The sequence below is a fragment of the Alosa pseudoharengus genome, unplaced genomic scaffold, assembly GCF_046254945.1.
Source record: "Alosa pseudoharengus isolate Yale_2024_CS ecotype anadromous, Long Island Sound unplaced genomic scaffold, YU_APseudo_1.1 YU_APseudo_1.1_scf_10, whole genome shotgun sequence".
In the NCBI taxonomy this organism is placed as follows: Eukaryota; Metazoa; Chordata; class Actinopteri; order Clupeiformes; family Clupeidae; genus Alosa; species Alosa pseudoharengus.
The window spans coordinates 24,035,511-24,050,636 of record NW_027468565.1 but is presented as its reverse complement, the minus strand read 5'-3'; the positions used below and the strand labels follow the sequence as shown (position 1 = coordinate 24,050,636).

At 38.7% G+C, this 15,126-nt stretch overlaps 1 protein-coding gene across 5 annotated transcripts in view; it reads right to left on the bottom strand.

The window, feature by feature from the left end:
• The window catches only part of phf21ab (PHD finger protein 21Ab), a 29,119-nt gene extending 27,407 nt beyond the window's left edge, over window positions 1-1,712 (bottom strand). For all 5 annotated transcript variants that reach the window (XM_076268094.1, XM_076268080.1, XM_076268108.1 and 2 more), the window contains exon 1: window positions 1,460-1,712. The gene's annotated coding sequence lies outside the window, so the exon portion shown is untranslated. The remainder of the gene's footprint in view (window positions 1-1,459) is intronic.
• Between the last annotated feature and the right edge of the window lie 13,414 nt (window positions 1,713-15,126).

The following is a 15,126-nucleotide window of genomic DNA, read 5'->3' as shown; positions in this document are numbered from 1 at the left end:
AGAACTAAATATTTTTTTCTTAGACAGACGAGTTTGGGTTGGTCGCTATCTGTAAACAGCCCCTTCCGAGGTAAACTAGGGACGGTGTCAATACCAAGGCAACCAAAGAGCATTTAATGTCTTCCTATGCTGGTCTGGACCATCGATTGAGTTAGATGGCACCATAACTGGTTGTTGGATCCAAGTAACAGGTAGGACCGAAAAACAATGGGCGCGTCCGAAATGTAAGGGTGGTCTAAATTCCTCCCCAGTCAAGTGCAATTTTTTTTTAACCTGCATCATAAAAGCAAAACTTCTTCCGTGGGGTGACAAACGAAGAACTATTCGAAAGTAACGATAGTTATCGTCTCAAACAAATAATTTCATGTTAGTGAGATTCTAACATAATTTTATCCTGAGTGAGTATGGCAGCGTTGCAAGGATATGATAGGGAAAAGTTCACTTGATAGGCCTTGTGTGCCAAAAATCTGTGACAATACCGTAAACCTTGATATGCTGTTGATTTCTCTAAACATTTGGATACATATGAAATGTAATCAAACTGATATTCCTACGTACTCAACTTTTAAGTAACAGACCAAGCTAAACCTCCGCACACCTAACGTTACTTCTTAGCTATGTAGCTGGCGCACGTTTGCTTCGCTCTATGAGAATCTGCAGGTTCCATAGCTACTCTCGCTAGTTGTTGGTGCAAGCTAGCTAATGTTACGTCCCCCTAGCTGGTAGCAAAAAATCAGAAGTGGATGAAGAATTGATGAACGTCTGAAAAGACTGAAAATGTGTTCTTTAAGATTATAGAAACAAACCAGAATACAGCGTGATAGCGTCACCACGAAGTTCATTTATGGAATCCGGATAACTGTATAACTCCATACCCAGGGTTAGTAGTGATAACTAACGTTAGCCAGCTTTCCGAGCAACCTTACAAGCTTTTAGTAAGCTAATATTACCTCGCTGGTTCTAGCCAGTGAGCTAACCAGAAACAGCTAGCCAGCTAGCTTGCTAATATTGTCAGTTAGCAGGCTACAGCCTATTGAAGCCGCACAGAAAACTGTTACTGGTAACTGTTACTAAAGCTAGCTCTCGAGCTAGCAAAAGATAAGAACACCCGTTGCACTCCATCACAACAACCTCTACACTCATGTAAAGCCGCAACGCTGAATTTCTTAGCTTACGGATCATCATGATCACGTACATGAAGCTGATGGTGGCAAGTTAGAATCGGCCCCTTTGCTCTACGCTCGCTGTCCTCCAATAACCATTGCACTTAGAAATACCACTCAACTCCTAGAATAACGATAAATGAACAAAAACTGTAGCCATCAGCCGGTTTTGTCCTCCTTGCGACTACGATGCCTTAAATGAATAAACGCTATAGTGTCTGTTAACGATCAAAGTTTCGAAACAATGGAGATAAAAGTTCTTATAATAATAAAAAAAGATCCCAAGGTGCACTTACCCTCCTCTACTCACTTGAGCAGTAGTCCTTCTCTCCTCACAAATTATTTAAATAAATATTTTCAAACACCCCAAATCGGTACAGGATACCCGGTACAATTACTACCCTAACTATTTCATAAGCCTACATTGGATATCGTCCAGTTTGTCTGTTTTATTTCTTAATTTGTTTAAATTGAATTTGTGTAAAAAAAGAGAGAAACTGAGATACAAAACAAGAACTCTTCTTCAATCTCATTCACCACAGCCACAGCACAAAAATGATCAATGCGCGCAGGAAGAGGGAGAGGAAGGGGGGTAAGAAAACTGTAGTGTAAAAAGAGTATTTTATCCTCATAACACGTCCATTCAACTATAAACTAACACAATGCGTGTGAAAGTGAGTGTATGTGTTGAAAGCCGACTTTGAGAACAGAAAGAAAATATGTTTTACAACAGAACTACTTTTTTGTGACGGTGCGGCGAATTTATTTCACTTTGCCTAAGGAACAGTGGTACTACGCCTTCCATTGCCTAGGGAAAAAACCCGGATGTAAACTCGGTGAAACTCATCTGGAGAGAAGTAGAATGCGAACTCAGTGCAACTCAAGAAGTACGTCCGCAAGGCAATCCATCGATTCAACCACTTTGTCTCTCCCCGCAATTCGTATTTTCTCTAACTAAAGCCATAACATATGAAAAGGATGGGAGCACATTCCGCGCTTCCGTTGCCTAATAACCCATTTTTTACGTTTCTTTTAATTTGATGGGATGAGAAATAACGTTAAGTTTACCCCGCTGAGAAACATTATGTAGGCTAGAGCTCATGTTCTGATGCAGAACATCAGTATAGGCTTCTCCGTCTGTAGAGCGAGTGGGAGATGGCTGCCTGCCTCACTTCAGAGAGTGGCGGGGCACCGTTTTTTCCACGAGTAGCCGCTACGCCATTACGCTGTAGACAACTGAGGAACTTAATGTGAGAAGGAATGCACGTGCAAGAGACTGTTAAATAAATAATGAATAACTGATCGCATATAAATGTGTCGTCATTACCACTGGCCTATAGAATTATATTAATTACCCACCAGTCTGCCTTGCCTGTAAGAAGCATGCGGGTGGATGTGGACGGGATAGTAGAGGTAGCCTACACGTTGCCGTTCTAGACGCTAGACTTGCAGTGATAATTTAAAACCTTTCACATAAAGCAGTTTCATTTTCTATATTGCGGAGCATGGCTACATTAAACACATCTGTCACAGTTTATAGAGGCAGTCATAACGGGCATAAATATTTATTCCAATCATTTTTGTTCCTTTGAATGAATTTGCCTTTTTTGAAAACAAAGATTTTTTTTCATGCCATGACCCTTTTTATTGTTCATATACTTTAGCCTACACTAAATAAGAACAAATAACATACTTTGACAAACAGTTAATATGATTTAGACTAACATTTGGCCTATAGACTATCAAATCGTTCTTGATAGTAGGCTTATAAAGGCCTGACAGTATGTTTGTCATTGTTTTGAGCAGAAGATGTACAACACATAGAAGTCTCTCCAACAGACACTGCAGGGATGCTGGATGGAGGTTTGAGCAGGTCCATGCCTGCATGTTTCCAAATCAGGGAAAAGCTGCTCCTGCTTAGCTCCTGTAAAAAAATAAAAAGAAATATCAAGTAACATAGTAAGAGCAGAATAAATATGCAGTATGGACAGTAAAGACAGATGTGTACAGTATACAGGTATGTGCCGTGTATTAACAGTAACATTATAAGAGTAGTAAAAAAGTGTATGTGCAGTATTAATAGTATACACAGTACAGTTGACTAAGGTACAGTATGATAGCTTTTAAGAAAAAGAGAAATATATATATATATATATATATATAATGAGATCCATCTGCATTAGGACACATTAAATACACCTATATTGAAACTTTAATCTTTTTAAAGAGTCAGGTCATGAAGAAGTTGACCCTATTGTCTTCAGGGTTGAGGGAGTCTGAATTAAATTCAGTCGGCTGCGCCCTATGACTGTATAGATAAAGATCTATATTAGATTTAAATTATATGAGATTACATTAGATTAGATTTAACTTTATTGTCATTGTGCAGAGTACCAGTACAGAGACAACGAAATGTAGTCAGCGTCTAACCAGATGTGCAAAAAAGCAGAAAAGTGCAATGTGAAGTAGTGCAGTGTGGACAGTATAGTATACAGTTAGACAAGTGACATGGTTCACAGTAGGGATATGTGCAGTTTATTAACAGTAACATTATACGAGCAGAATAAATATGGATATGCAGTATGGACAATGAAGACAGATGTGTACAGTATACAAGTATGTGCCGTGTATTAACAGTAACATTATAAGAGTAGTAAAAAAGTGTATGTGCAGTATTAACAGTATACACAGTACAGTTGACTAAGGAGCATAGTCTACAGTATGATAGCTTTAACATTAGGAACAATAGAATAGGTATGTATAAGTGTAGTTACAGTACATTTGTAATATAAATAAATAAATAGAATGCTATGGGTGGGATAGGGTAGTGCCACCTCCTTGTTGCCCCTGTCAAGTAGTTCTTGGTCCATGGAAACTTGAAGCTATGGTGACACGCTCCACCTCAGTCCCGTTGATGAGAATGGGGGTGTGTGTGCCAGCCTTTGACTTCCTGTATAGTCCAAAATGTGTTGGTGTTGAGATCTTGTCATTGACCACACAAGAGACCTTCATTTCTTATGAATAATAGAGAGAATGGACATGGTCAGAGCTGGGGAAGGATACAAGAACATTTCTGCAGCATTGAAAATGCCCAAGAGCATGGTAGCCTCCGTCATTCTCAAACTGAAAAGTTTAGAACAACCAACAGTCCTCCTAGATCTCCTAGATAGAAAGTTCCTTTGTGAACATGGGAGAACCCTTACAGAATGACAAGGGTTGAATTAATTTAGGCACAGGTGGACTCCAATCAAGTTGTAGAAGCATCCCAAGGACCATTGATAGAAGTAGGATGCACCAGAGCTCAATTGCAAGCATCATAACAAAGGGTCTGAATGTAAATGAATCATTTCAGTCTTTAATTTTGTTTTTATAAATGTACAAAACACTCCAAATACCTAGATTGATGAGAAAAAAACATTGAATCCATGGTGAGTCTGAAGCATAACAAAATGTGGAAAAATTGAAAGGGTCTGAAAACTTTCCGGTTGCATTGTATATGGGCCCAAGCTAAAACTGTCTGGTGTTTAGATCTATCAGAAATTGGCAATCTTTTAGGAAATCATGGACTTTGCATCCTCCAGGCTAAAGAGGAGAGGGATAGTCCAACTTGTAATTAGTGCACAGTTCAAAAGCCAGCATGATGGTATAGGGGTGCAGTGCCTAAAATGGCCTACAGTCCAGACCTGTCATGTCTGGTGCATCATTAAACGAAGAACAAAAAACTATAAGAAGACTGTTGAGCTGCTGAAATCCTACAACCCCAAATCAGAAAAAGTTGGGACGTAAAATGTAAATAAAAACAGAATGTGATCAACAAGTCTCGTAAACCCATATTTAGCAGCAGAAAGGGCATAGACAACATATAAAATTTTGAAAAGGAAAATTTTGACTATTTCATGGAAAATATATGTTCATTTTGAATTTGATGCCAGCAACATGTTTAAAAAAAAGTTGGGACAGGGAATGTTTACCTCTGTGCTGCTTCATCCTTTCATTTAACAACATTTTGTAAATGTTTAGGAACTGAGGAGACCAGTTGCTAGAGTTTTGAGAATGAAATGTCGTCTCATTCCTGCCCAATAGGATTGCAGTTGCTCAACAGTATGGCGTATTCTTAATGATGTTTTTCATTTAATGGTGCACCTAATTTGACAGGTCTGGACTGCAGACAGGCTATTCGAGCACCTGGACACTTCCACTATGGAAAAATATTGTTTAAATATGTGCAGAATTCATTTTGGCATTGTTTTCCTAAAATATTCAAGGCCTTCCCTGGAAAAGACATTGCCTGGATGGCAGTATATGTTGCTCAAAATCTGTATACATAATTCAGAATTGATTGTGCCTTGCCAGATGTGCAAGAGGCCCATGCTGTAGGCACTAATGCACCTCCACACCGTCATAGATGTTGGGCTTCAAACTGACCACTAAAACAAGTTGGATATGTTGGATACTTGGATAGGCCCTCTCCTCTTTAGCCCAGATGAGTCCATGATTTCCAAAAATAATTGCAAATTTTGATTGGTCTAACCACAGGACCTTTTTCCACGTTACCTCAGTCTATTTAAAACAAGCTCAGGCCCAGATAAGATGGTGGTGTTTCTGTATCTATATACAATTTCCTCTTTGCATGGTAAAGTTTACTCCAGCATTTCTGAATTGAGTATCAAACTGCACACAGACAATGGTTATCAGAGGCTTTCCTGAGCCCATTCTTTACAGAAACAGGTCTGGTTTTGATGCAGTGCCATCTGAGGTCTAAAAAACCACGGCCATCCATTATCGTTCTTCAGCTCTATCCTGTTTGAAAAGAATTCTCTAAATTCTATGAATATTTTTATAATTATATTATGTATTGAAGATGATGAACTCGCCAAATACTTCACAATTTCATGGTAAGAAGCATTAAAATTACATTGTTTCATCATTGATTCACACAGGTTTACACAGAGTAATGTATATCCCTACATCTTGACTTCTTAAAGACCCTGCCTCTCTGGGATGCTCTTTTTCATACCCAATCGTGTTGCCAGTTACCCTAATTAGTTATGAAACATTCCTCCTTTTGTTTTCTTTATCATTACACAACTTTTTCAGCATTTTCTTACCCTCGTCCCAAACTTTTTTTGAAACATGTTGCTGGTATCAAATTCATATACATATATTTTCCCTGAAATAGTCAAATTTGTAATTTTCAACAGTTGTCTTTTTTGCAACTAAATATGAGTTTAAGAAATTTGCAGATTATTACATTCTGTTTTTATTCACATTTTACACAACGTCCCAACTTTTTCTGATTTGAGGTTGTATTGGGCAAGAATGGGACTTTTTACTCTCCAACACTCTCTTCCGTGCCCAGATGTAAGTGTAAAAAGAAGAGGCGGTGAAACAGTGGTGAAACAGCCTGTCGCAACTTTTTTGAAATGTGTTTCACATCAAATTCAAAATGACCATATATTTTCCATAAAACAATACAATTCCTCAGTTTCAAAAGCTGATGTTGTCTTTAGAGGGAGAGCAGATAGCTAACAAACGTTCAGAAAAAGTCCTGTTGGCAAATTTGAGGAAAAGTCGGTAAAGGGGCTATTTCACACAATTTGAGGGTGCTGAATTCAAATATTTTGTTTACCAAGCTCAATTTTGAGTTTTAAGCTTGCTAATTAGCATAATTCACATACTTTTTGGTTTTGCCATCAGATATCATAGGAATTGCAAAAAATAAGGCATTAATATACTCTTTATTATGTATCATATATGTTGTGGGACAGGACAGGAATTACCCCAATGACCCTCAAGTAGCAAATGAAAATAAGCTAAAATTAAAATATAAATTGAAATAATAACTAAAATTCAGTATGACATTTAGAAGCAAAATAGATTCCTTGATAATAAATTGATAGAATAGTAGGTGACTGCTCATTTTTCTGTAGAAAGTACTTTGTCACTAACTATTATGAACAGTTGTCAGTCTTTACAGAGGATTTACACTGTATTTTTTTTTACTGTAAAGGTGACTGTGCTTGCCTAGTTAAAACATCTCACTGGTGCTCTTTCCTATCATTCAAATCCCAGCAATGCAAAAAGAGTGTGCATGTTTGAGGGTTGCTCAGATATGAACTGATTAATGTCCCTGTACTGTAGCTATTGCAGATAGCGATGGTTATAGATAGATAGATAGATACTTTATTGATCCCCAGGGGAAATTCAAGAAGTATTTGTGAAGTGGAAATAAGTCATCCTCACTCAAGTGCTGTCTAGCAATGTGGAATGTCCAGTAGTGATCACTGCAAAAACTGCTCATTCAACACTGGTAATAGATGCTCAAGATCTAGTTATGTCTTTAGGGCACCCATCTGACTGCAGCACATTTAAGAAGTATGCAGGAACGTTTGTAAGAAACTTTTGTATTGTTATTTGGTATTTGTTATGTGGTAGCAAATTATGTTGACTATCAAAGAAATAGACCTAATGTAGGAATGCACACAGATATTGCAACAGATATGCTCAGGCCAATCCAAACTTTTCTCATCTGTTGTTCCTCGTTGGTGGAACACACTGCCAGTTCCTACAAGGGCAGGGTCATCCCTCTCCATTTTCAAAAAACTCCTGAAGACCCAGCTCTCATAGCACCACTTACAACAGGTCTTGCTGATCCTAGCACTTACCACCCGTCTTGAACTGACACTCAACTGTTTAAAAACAGCACTCACTGATGCATTTATTCTTACTGTACTCTACCGTTTTTAAATTGTCCTAAAATTGTTGAGAGAATTGCTTTAAAACTTAACTGTTACCATGTTGTTACAAGGATACAAGGAAGTTTATTGTCACATGCATATAGTTACTGGATGTAAGAAATGCAGTGAAATTATGTTTGGTGTCAGCCTATTTGTGCATTTATTGGGGGGGGGGGGGGGGGGTAAAAAGGTCTCCATAAGGTTGCAAAGGTCTTGGGAGAGCTCTTTGCTTTTACCCATCATGAAATGTTTCTTGTGTTATACCTTGGTAACAAAAAACCTTTTTATAGCCCATCAATATGTGCTAACCCATCTAATATTAATTTGCACAGATAGAAGGGATAATTACTCTCAAACTACTTCTAGATTCCAGCTCATTCCTTGCTATTCCTTGCCTTTGTGTACTGCTTTTTCTTAAGTATAAGTATAGTATAAGTATATATACTTTTTTGATCCCATGAGGGAAATTTGGTCTCTGCATTTAACCCAATCGGTGAATTAGTGAAACACAAACAGCACACAGTAAACACACAGTGAGGTGAAGCACACACTAATCCCGGCGCAGTGAGCTGCCTGCTACAATGGCGGCGCTCGGGGAGCAGTGAGGGGTTAGGTGCCTTGCTCAAGGGCACTTGAGCCGCGGCCCACTGGTCGGGGCTCGAACCAGCAACCCTCCGGTTACAAGTCCAAAGTGCTAACCAGTGGGCCACGGCTGCCCATAAGCGTGTTCAATACTTTTGAACACGCCCATTCTTATCGTGTTCAATACTTTTTCCCTGTGCCATTCCACTTTTTTACTCATAACTCTACTTATGGACATTAATGTTTGGATTTTTTTATATGTGTGGATTACGTAAGTTAATACTAATGTCTGGTGAAAATGTCATGCAAATAGCTTCATTGGAAGTATACTTACTGAAAAAAAATGTTGACAATACTTATTTCCCCCGCTGTAGATAGCTGTATAAATAGCACTGTTTGCAGTGTAATCCAAAGGTTGTCATCTTGTTACTTTGCCAGCTGTGTAAAAATGTCTTTTGGAACTAGCAGACCTCAAAGTGACCTGCAGTCATCCTCAAGGCTGGCTGGAACTCTCCAGACTTTAATCCAGGGGAAATGGACAGTATGAGGCCTGTGTACTTCATAACCAAATGAATGAGCTGCAGATGTAAAGAAAGGGTTAAATAGTTTTGCTAGTATGCTCAGGGGCAGCGGACTGGCGGTAAAACCAGTACTGGTGGTTACTAGGGCCCCAAGGGGAGTGAGGGCCCTTGAAAAGTCTGGAATATATGCATGAGGGGGGGGGGGGGGGGGGGGCATGGGAGCCCATCAGGACTGCCTATGCATAGGGGCCAGGATCTTGTGCTCCTGCCCCTGAGTATGCTTGTCCTGATACGTGTGTGAGCTAGAGTTTAGATTCTCTGCCCGAGCCGCGGGCCGGGTTGGGTCGATATGTCCCACCACTATAGTCCAAAACCTTTCTTTTAGTAAACTCTGTGTACACAAACAATGTTCTCAATGCTTGAGTTCATGTGTAGAGACCCTGGTGATACTTCAATATAAGTTTCATGTTGTGTTGAGCCTTCTTCTCTGATTGTCTACACTCTGTAAAGCGCCATGATACATGTGTAATGTTTTGGCGCTCTATAAGCACAATAAATTGAAATTGAATTGAATTGAATTCTTAGTGTTATAAAAATAGCGATTTCGATGCATCCAAATAGTAGTGCCCCTAGCACTCCCATTCAAAAGGCCATTTGCTCCCAAATCCGGTTAGCATCATTAGCACGCTGCGCAAATGTGTTCAAAACTGTTGCATTTAAGTCGACTCTGTGCTCTTATGTTCTTATCATCTCAATCCCCATGTAAATGTTAAAGTCTTTCTCCAGACTCTAAAAGGCCAGTCCCAAGGAGAAAAAGTATCACTTTGAAACTTAAACACACGTGGGGAAACTGAATGGTCTATGATGAGGTAGCCCATTCGGCTAATTTGTTTACAATATTTCCAGGCTTCAACCAGTGCTGCTGACAGCTGAAGCAGTAAGAGACAGAAAGAGGTAGAACGAGCTGTTGGAGCCTAATGTAGCAGCACGTAACAGCCTAACAGCACGTAGTCTATAATATCTGCATAATGTGTGCTGTCATGAATAAATAATCAGAAATACAGTTTACATCAATAGTTTATATCAGTGTTTTTCAACCTTTTTTGTGCCACGGCACACTTTTGACACTTAAAATGTCCCACGGCACACTAACATCCTGTGTGAAGAAAAAATAAACATACCATAGCCTAAATTTTCAAATAATACACAGATATGGCCTTATTATGGCTTCTATGCAAAACCTGCTCAATAAAACAAGCGCCCTCTGTTTCATTTGTAGGTGACTATATCTAATTTAATTGTTGTTATAAACTGGATATTTGATGATTCTGTGAATACTGGATATGGGGCCCCCGTTGTACAATGCCTGCATACCACAAATAGTGCAATCATACAATCAATAAGAGCATGTGGTAAAAGTAAAGGTTAGCTTCAATGTTACCGTTATTTCCCAACTATAAGCCGAGGTTTATACATTGATTTTGCAAAATTTCTTCAGCTATGAGGTTAATACACGGGGGCAGTTAATATGGTATTAATAAGGTTTTGTTTTTTTAAACTTGCATAAAACACTGTCCTGCGGTTTATACACAGTACAGCTAATACACAGGAAATTACTGTCTATGGACTTTTCATAAAACAAATAAAAAACAGGGGGATCATACGTCCCCACCTGGTCCTACGGTCATTAGGTTGCAGAATTATATTTGAATTATATTTATTAGCAGCTTTTGTAGTTCCTTTTTGGTCTTCTTTTTGTTTTTGTTTTTAGTTTCATCCATGTCCTCATCAGTGTTTAAAAAGTTGTAAAGTTATATTCTCCATTCTAGAGGTTGAATTTGGTTAAGATGATGTTCAGTAATAATTCATTCTGTAATAATTTAGCATTTTTGCATACTGGACTTGAATCTTAACAGATAATACATTTTATAAAGCAAATAAAACCATAGAGGGATCATACGTTCCCATCTGGTCCTTACTGGTCCTACAAGTCATTAGGTTGCAGAATTATATTTGAGAAATGAATAGAGGAGAAACAGTGAAGATCACCAAAAGTCTGGCTTCTGGTTTTGGTTTTATTGACTGTTGGTAATGGTCCTTGTCCTTGTCAGCCGTCTGCTGCTGTGTCCTACCACACAAAACCTCCTCCCAGGGATGGAGCCATTGTGAATTTGTAGGGCACTCCAGAAACAGGCCTCCCATTCCTCCTCCTCTTTCCTGTCTCCAGCGTCTGGCCTCCATGCTCTCTGTTTCTCTTCCTTTTAATTTCTCCTTCTGAAATGAAACAAATTGGAGGAGCATTTTATTAGTGGGTTTGATCCAGCAAGACCACTATTGTTCTTCTTAAGTTTACTTATATCTTCTTTTTCACCCACTTTTTGTACTCACTACTGCTCCTAGACCGTTTGAGCTATCGACGCGGTTCAAACTCCAAAAATTTAGGCCCGAACCGGTGTAGTGCGCGTGTTACTTTCGTGTCGCTGGCCCTTGTCGTTTTCGCGTTATTCCCGTTTTTCGGCATTTTTTGGGCCCATTGAAATGAATGGCGGAATGTTCAAAGATTCTAATTCCGATTGTGACATCACAGCTCTAATTGTTTAAGCTTGCACCTGGCAGAGTTCTAAGCCATCTGGCAGAGCTCTAATGGGCTGGGCTGGGCTGTCTGTGTATATGAAGGTGTGTGCATGTAACTTTTGACCCGTATGTCCGATTTTCATAAATGAGGTACCGTTGGAATCCTTGGATGAGGCCGAGTTCCATGCCCCTGATCAAACCCACTCTTGCAGTTCCTCGGAACCGCAATTCTAGTTAAAATTAACTGCTCAACCATTTTTATGTTCTATATGTTAGCTCACTTTTTACATTGCCCACTTATTGCTCAAGTTGGGTTTTGGTGATGCAAGGCTACTTCTTACACCCAATGTGAGCAGATGTATTCTACTTACCCAGAGTCGAGTCCACTTTAAACAGGAGACTGTCGAGCACGGCATCTTCTCGTTCATATCTCTCTGATACTTCCAACTGTTTATCCAAGAATGTGTCCAGATCATCTAGGACATTTAGGACATCTTCAGGGATATCCATGGGCATAGTGATTAGTGATTTCTCTTCGTAAACTTGGTTGTCCAGGTCAGTTTTGCCTTGCTCAACCTCCTTCAGCTCATTTATTAGGAACCTTTGTAGTTCAATTTTTCTCTTAATTTTGTTTTTCTTTGTAGTCTCATCCATGTCCTCATCACTGTAAATTCTCAAAGCCTCCAGTTCATTCAGAGCAGATAGGACATGTTCGGGGTTCTCCATGGGCATAGTGAACCCGTCTTCATAAGCCCTGTTGTCCAGTCCATTTTTGTCGTGCTCAATCTTCTTCAGCTCCTTTATGAGGAGCTTTTGTAATTCCTTTTTGATCTTCTTTTTGTTTTTCTTTTTAGTCTCATCCACGTGCCCATCAATGTTCACTCCCAAAGCTTCCAGTTCTCTTTTTAGCTCTACCAGTCCGTATTTTTTGACACATTTCTTAATTTTTTTGCCTTCATCCTGCCGTGCTGCCAGGCAGCAGGCTAAGAACCAGCAGAACCGCATTTAAATAAGATTGCCAGAAATCACAGTTTGAACATCAAATTATCCACAAATCTGAAACCAGCCAACTACACACTCAACTCAAGCAAAAGTGAACACAAATTCCAGTTTACCCTATGCTATGTTCTATGGCATCATGTTGTTGCCTAGCCACCTTTGTGATCCCATACGGAATGGTTTGATGCAGTTAGCATCATTCAATGAAATCTTTGGAATCATTGTCTCTCTTGACTCTTTTCATTATGTAGTTATCCTCATATCCATTTATTTACTGGACCGTTTTTTTTATTTATTTATTTAGCATTTCATACAAAGTGCTTTATTATATATAAGAAAATAAAAGGATAATTCAATTGCCATCTGAACCATAATGGAACGGTTAGTTAGAAGTCATTAGGTTGCTGAATTATGTTTGTTTGTGGATCGATGAAAGGTGGTAAATAATAACATATACAAATAATGTAGTCATTTGTATGTGATTGGGATGATGGAAATTCCTTCATATTTAGTATCAAAATACTTCAGTGTTTTGTATTTTTGTATTTTTAAAATACTGCAAAATACTTTTTGAAACATAGCATGATGAGATCATGCACTGTAAGAAATGAAAAGTCAGGGCTGTCCAATTTGTTAACAGTTACATAAAGCAGTCTTGTTTTGAACGAAACACAACCTTATTGTATTCAAATAGTAATTTCAATTGAGTAACCCATGTCAGTAACAGGGGGGTCAGCATATTTGATTATGGAATGCCTTGTCAGGTAGAAAGTCTGTTGCTGTCAGACATTTTCTACTTAATCAACTCACCCAGTGGACCTGCATTTTGACAGTCATATTCAAATTTGCAGTGGTCTCTTAATTTTGAATATAACCGTCAACCCATTTGAATGTCACTCAGCAACTGTAGGATGACATCAGAAAACTGTGCAGTGGTCTCTTCATTTTTTACAGAGGTATATGTTGCGCCGACATTTGGCTGCACACATGTATGGTTATGGTTGGTTATGGGATTTGGCAGACGCCTTTGTCCAAAGCGAAAAGTAAGTAAAAAAGTAAGCGAAAATGTAGACCAAGATGAGCTAAAAAATATATATCTTATAGGTTGGCAGGTCTGTATATTGCTGTGCTCTGTAGTTCAAATGTTATTCTATTACTGTAAATCGCTTTGGATAAACGGGTCTGCAAAATGAATACATGTAATGTAAATATCATATATTCAGCACACACACACACACACACACACACACACACACACTCATGTGGACACAGACTCCCGTATGATAAGCGTATGCCTCCTCTGTTTCCCTAGAAAAAAAAAATCTAGTTACCGTGCTGTCAACTAAAGCAGACATCCATATACCGGACATGGCTATTCAATTTGCTTCATAGGCTGTAGATATTTTCGATTATAGATGCACTCTTTAAAGTTAATAGCAACGTCCTCACAATACTTAATATTTCGGATTTAAAACACACTAGTGCATTATATTAAGCTACAATTTTAAATGGACAATTTTAAGTTATTTCCTCTCGTTTTCCACCTTGTGAACTCTACTAGGCTAGCCTACAATAAAGGGGCATTATCTTTTGGCTATTGCGCAAAAGCCTCTATAGTTCCATTCTTACAACAGCCTGTCACAAAATACCTTACACGCTGATGATGCTCAAAATGCAACACAACTGTGCTCAAAGCAGGATGAGAAAAAGCTGAGGTTGTGTGTTTGTACAAAACCTTTTACAGCTTTGAAAATATTTAACATTGTTTCATGTGTAATTGAGATTGCAGAATTGTGCAGGGCCTGAGTGGGGCCACTTTTCAGCCCGGGAGTTTCACGCCCAAAACCGGCCAACTTTTTTAGTGGTAGTGGAAATTAGATAAATAAAGCAACATTTCAGCTCTTACTATCCTGTAGTTTTTATTATAGGCTACCAATATTCCACAAGGATAGGTTGATAAGTTAACAAAAACAGGAAGGAAGAAATAAAGCATTTGAAATGTATCCCACAATTCCACTAAGAGTCATATTGAACTATTGTTTACATGTTTTTTCTGCGTGGGTCAGCTATCATGTTGTTGTTTGGTGATTTGCTCCTTTACTACACCCACTTCTGAGCAAACAAGGCATATAGGTTGATCACGTAGCTACTGCTGTCATATACTGTTCTTTCTTACATAAAATAACTTTAATTCATATAGTTAACACGATTATCCTTCCTACTTGTCCCTGTAGTCATAGCTAATTTCGGGCTGATCGTTTTCAGCGGGGGACTGGCTGATCTGCTGCTCAGAGGCTACTTTTGTTTTTAGGCCTAGGCTACTGCATACAGATCAAGCTTGAGTTTTGTTATCAATATTTGCATACTATGAAGTCTATGAATCACCATATTGGATGATACAAAAAGTCTAATATTTTAATTAATTTAATATGTTGCTTGTGAATAGGTTGACAATGCTACAACGTCCAGTATTATCCCAATAATTACACGGCTATTATTATCATGGCTATCTCTCTTTACCAGTTGCCACTTATGTCTGTCCTCTTCAAA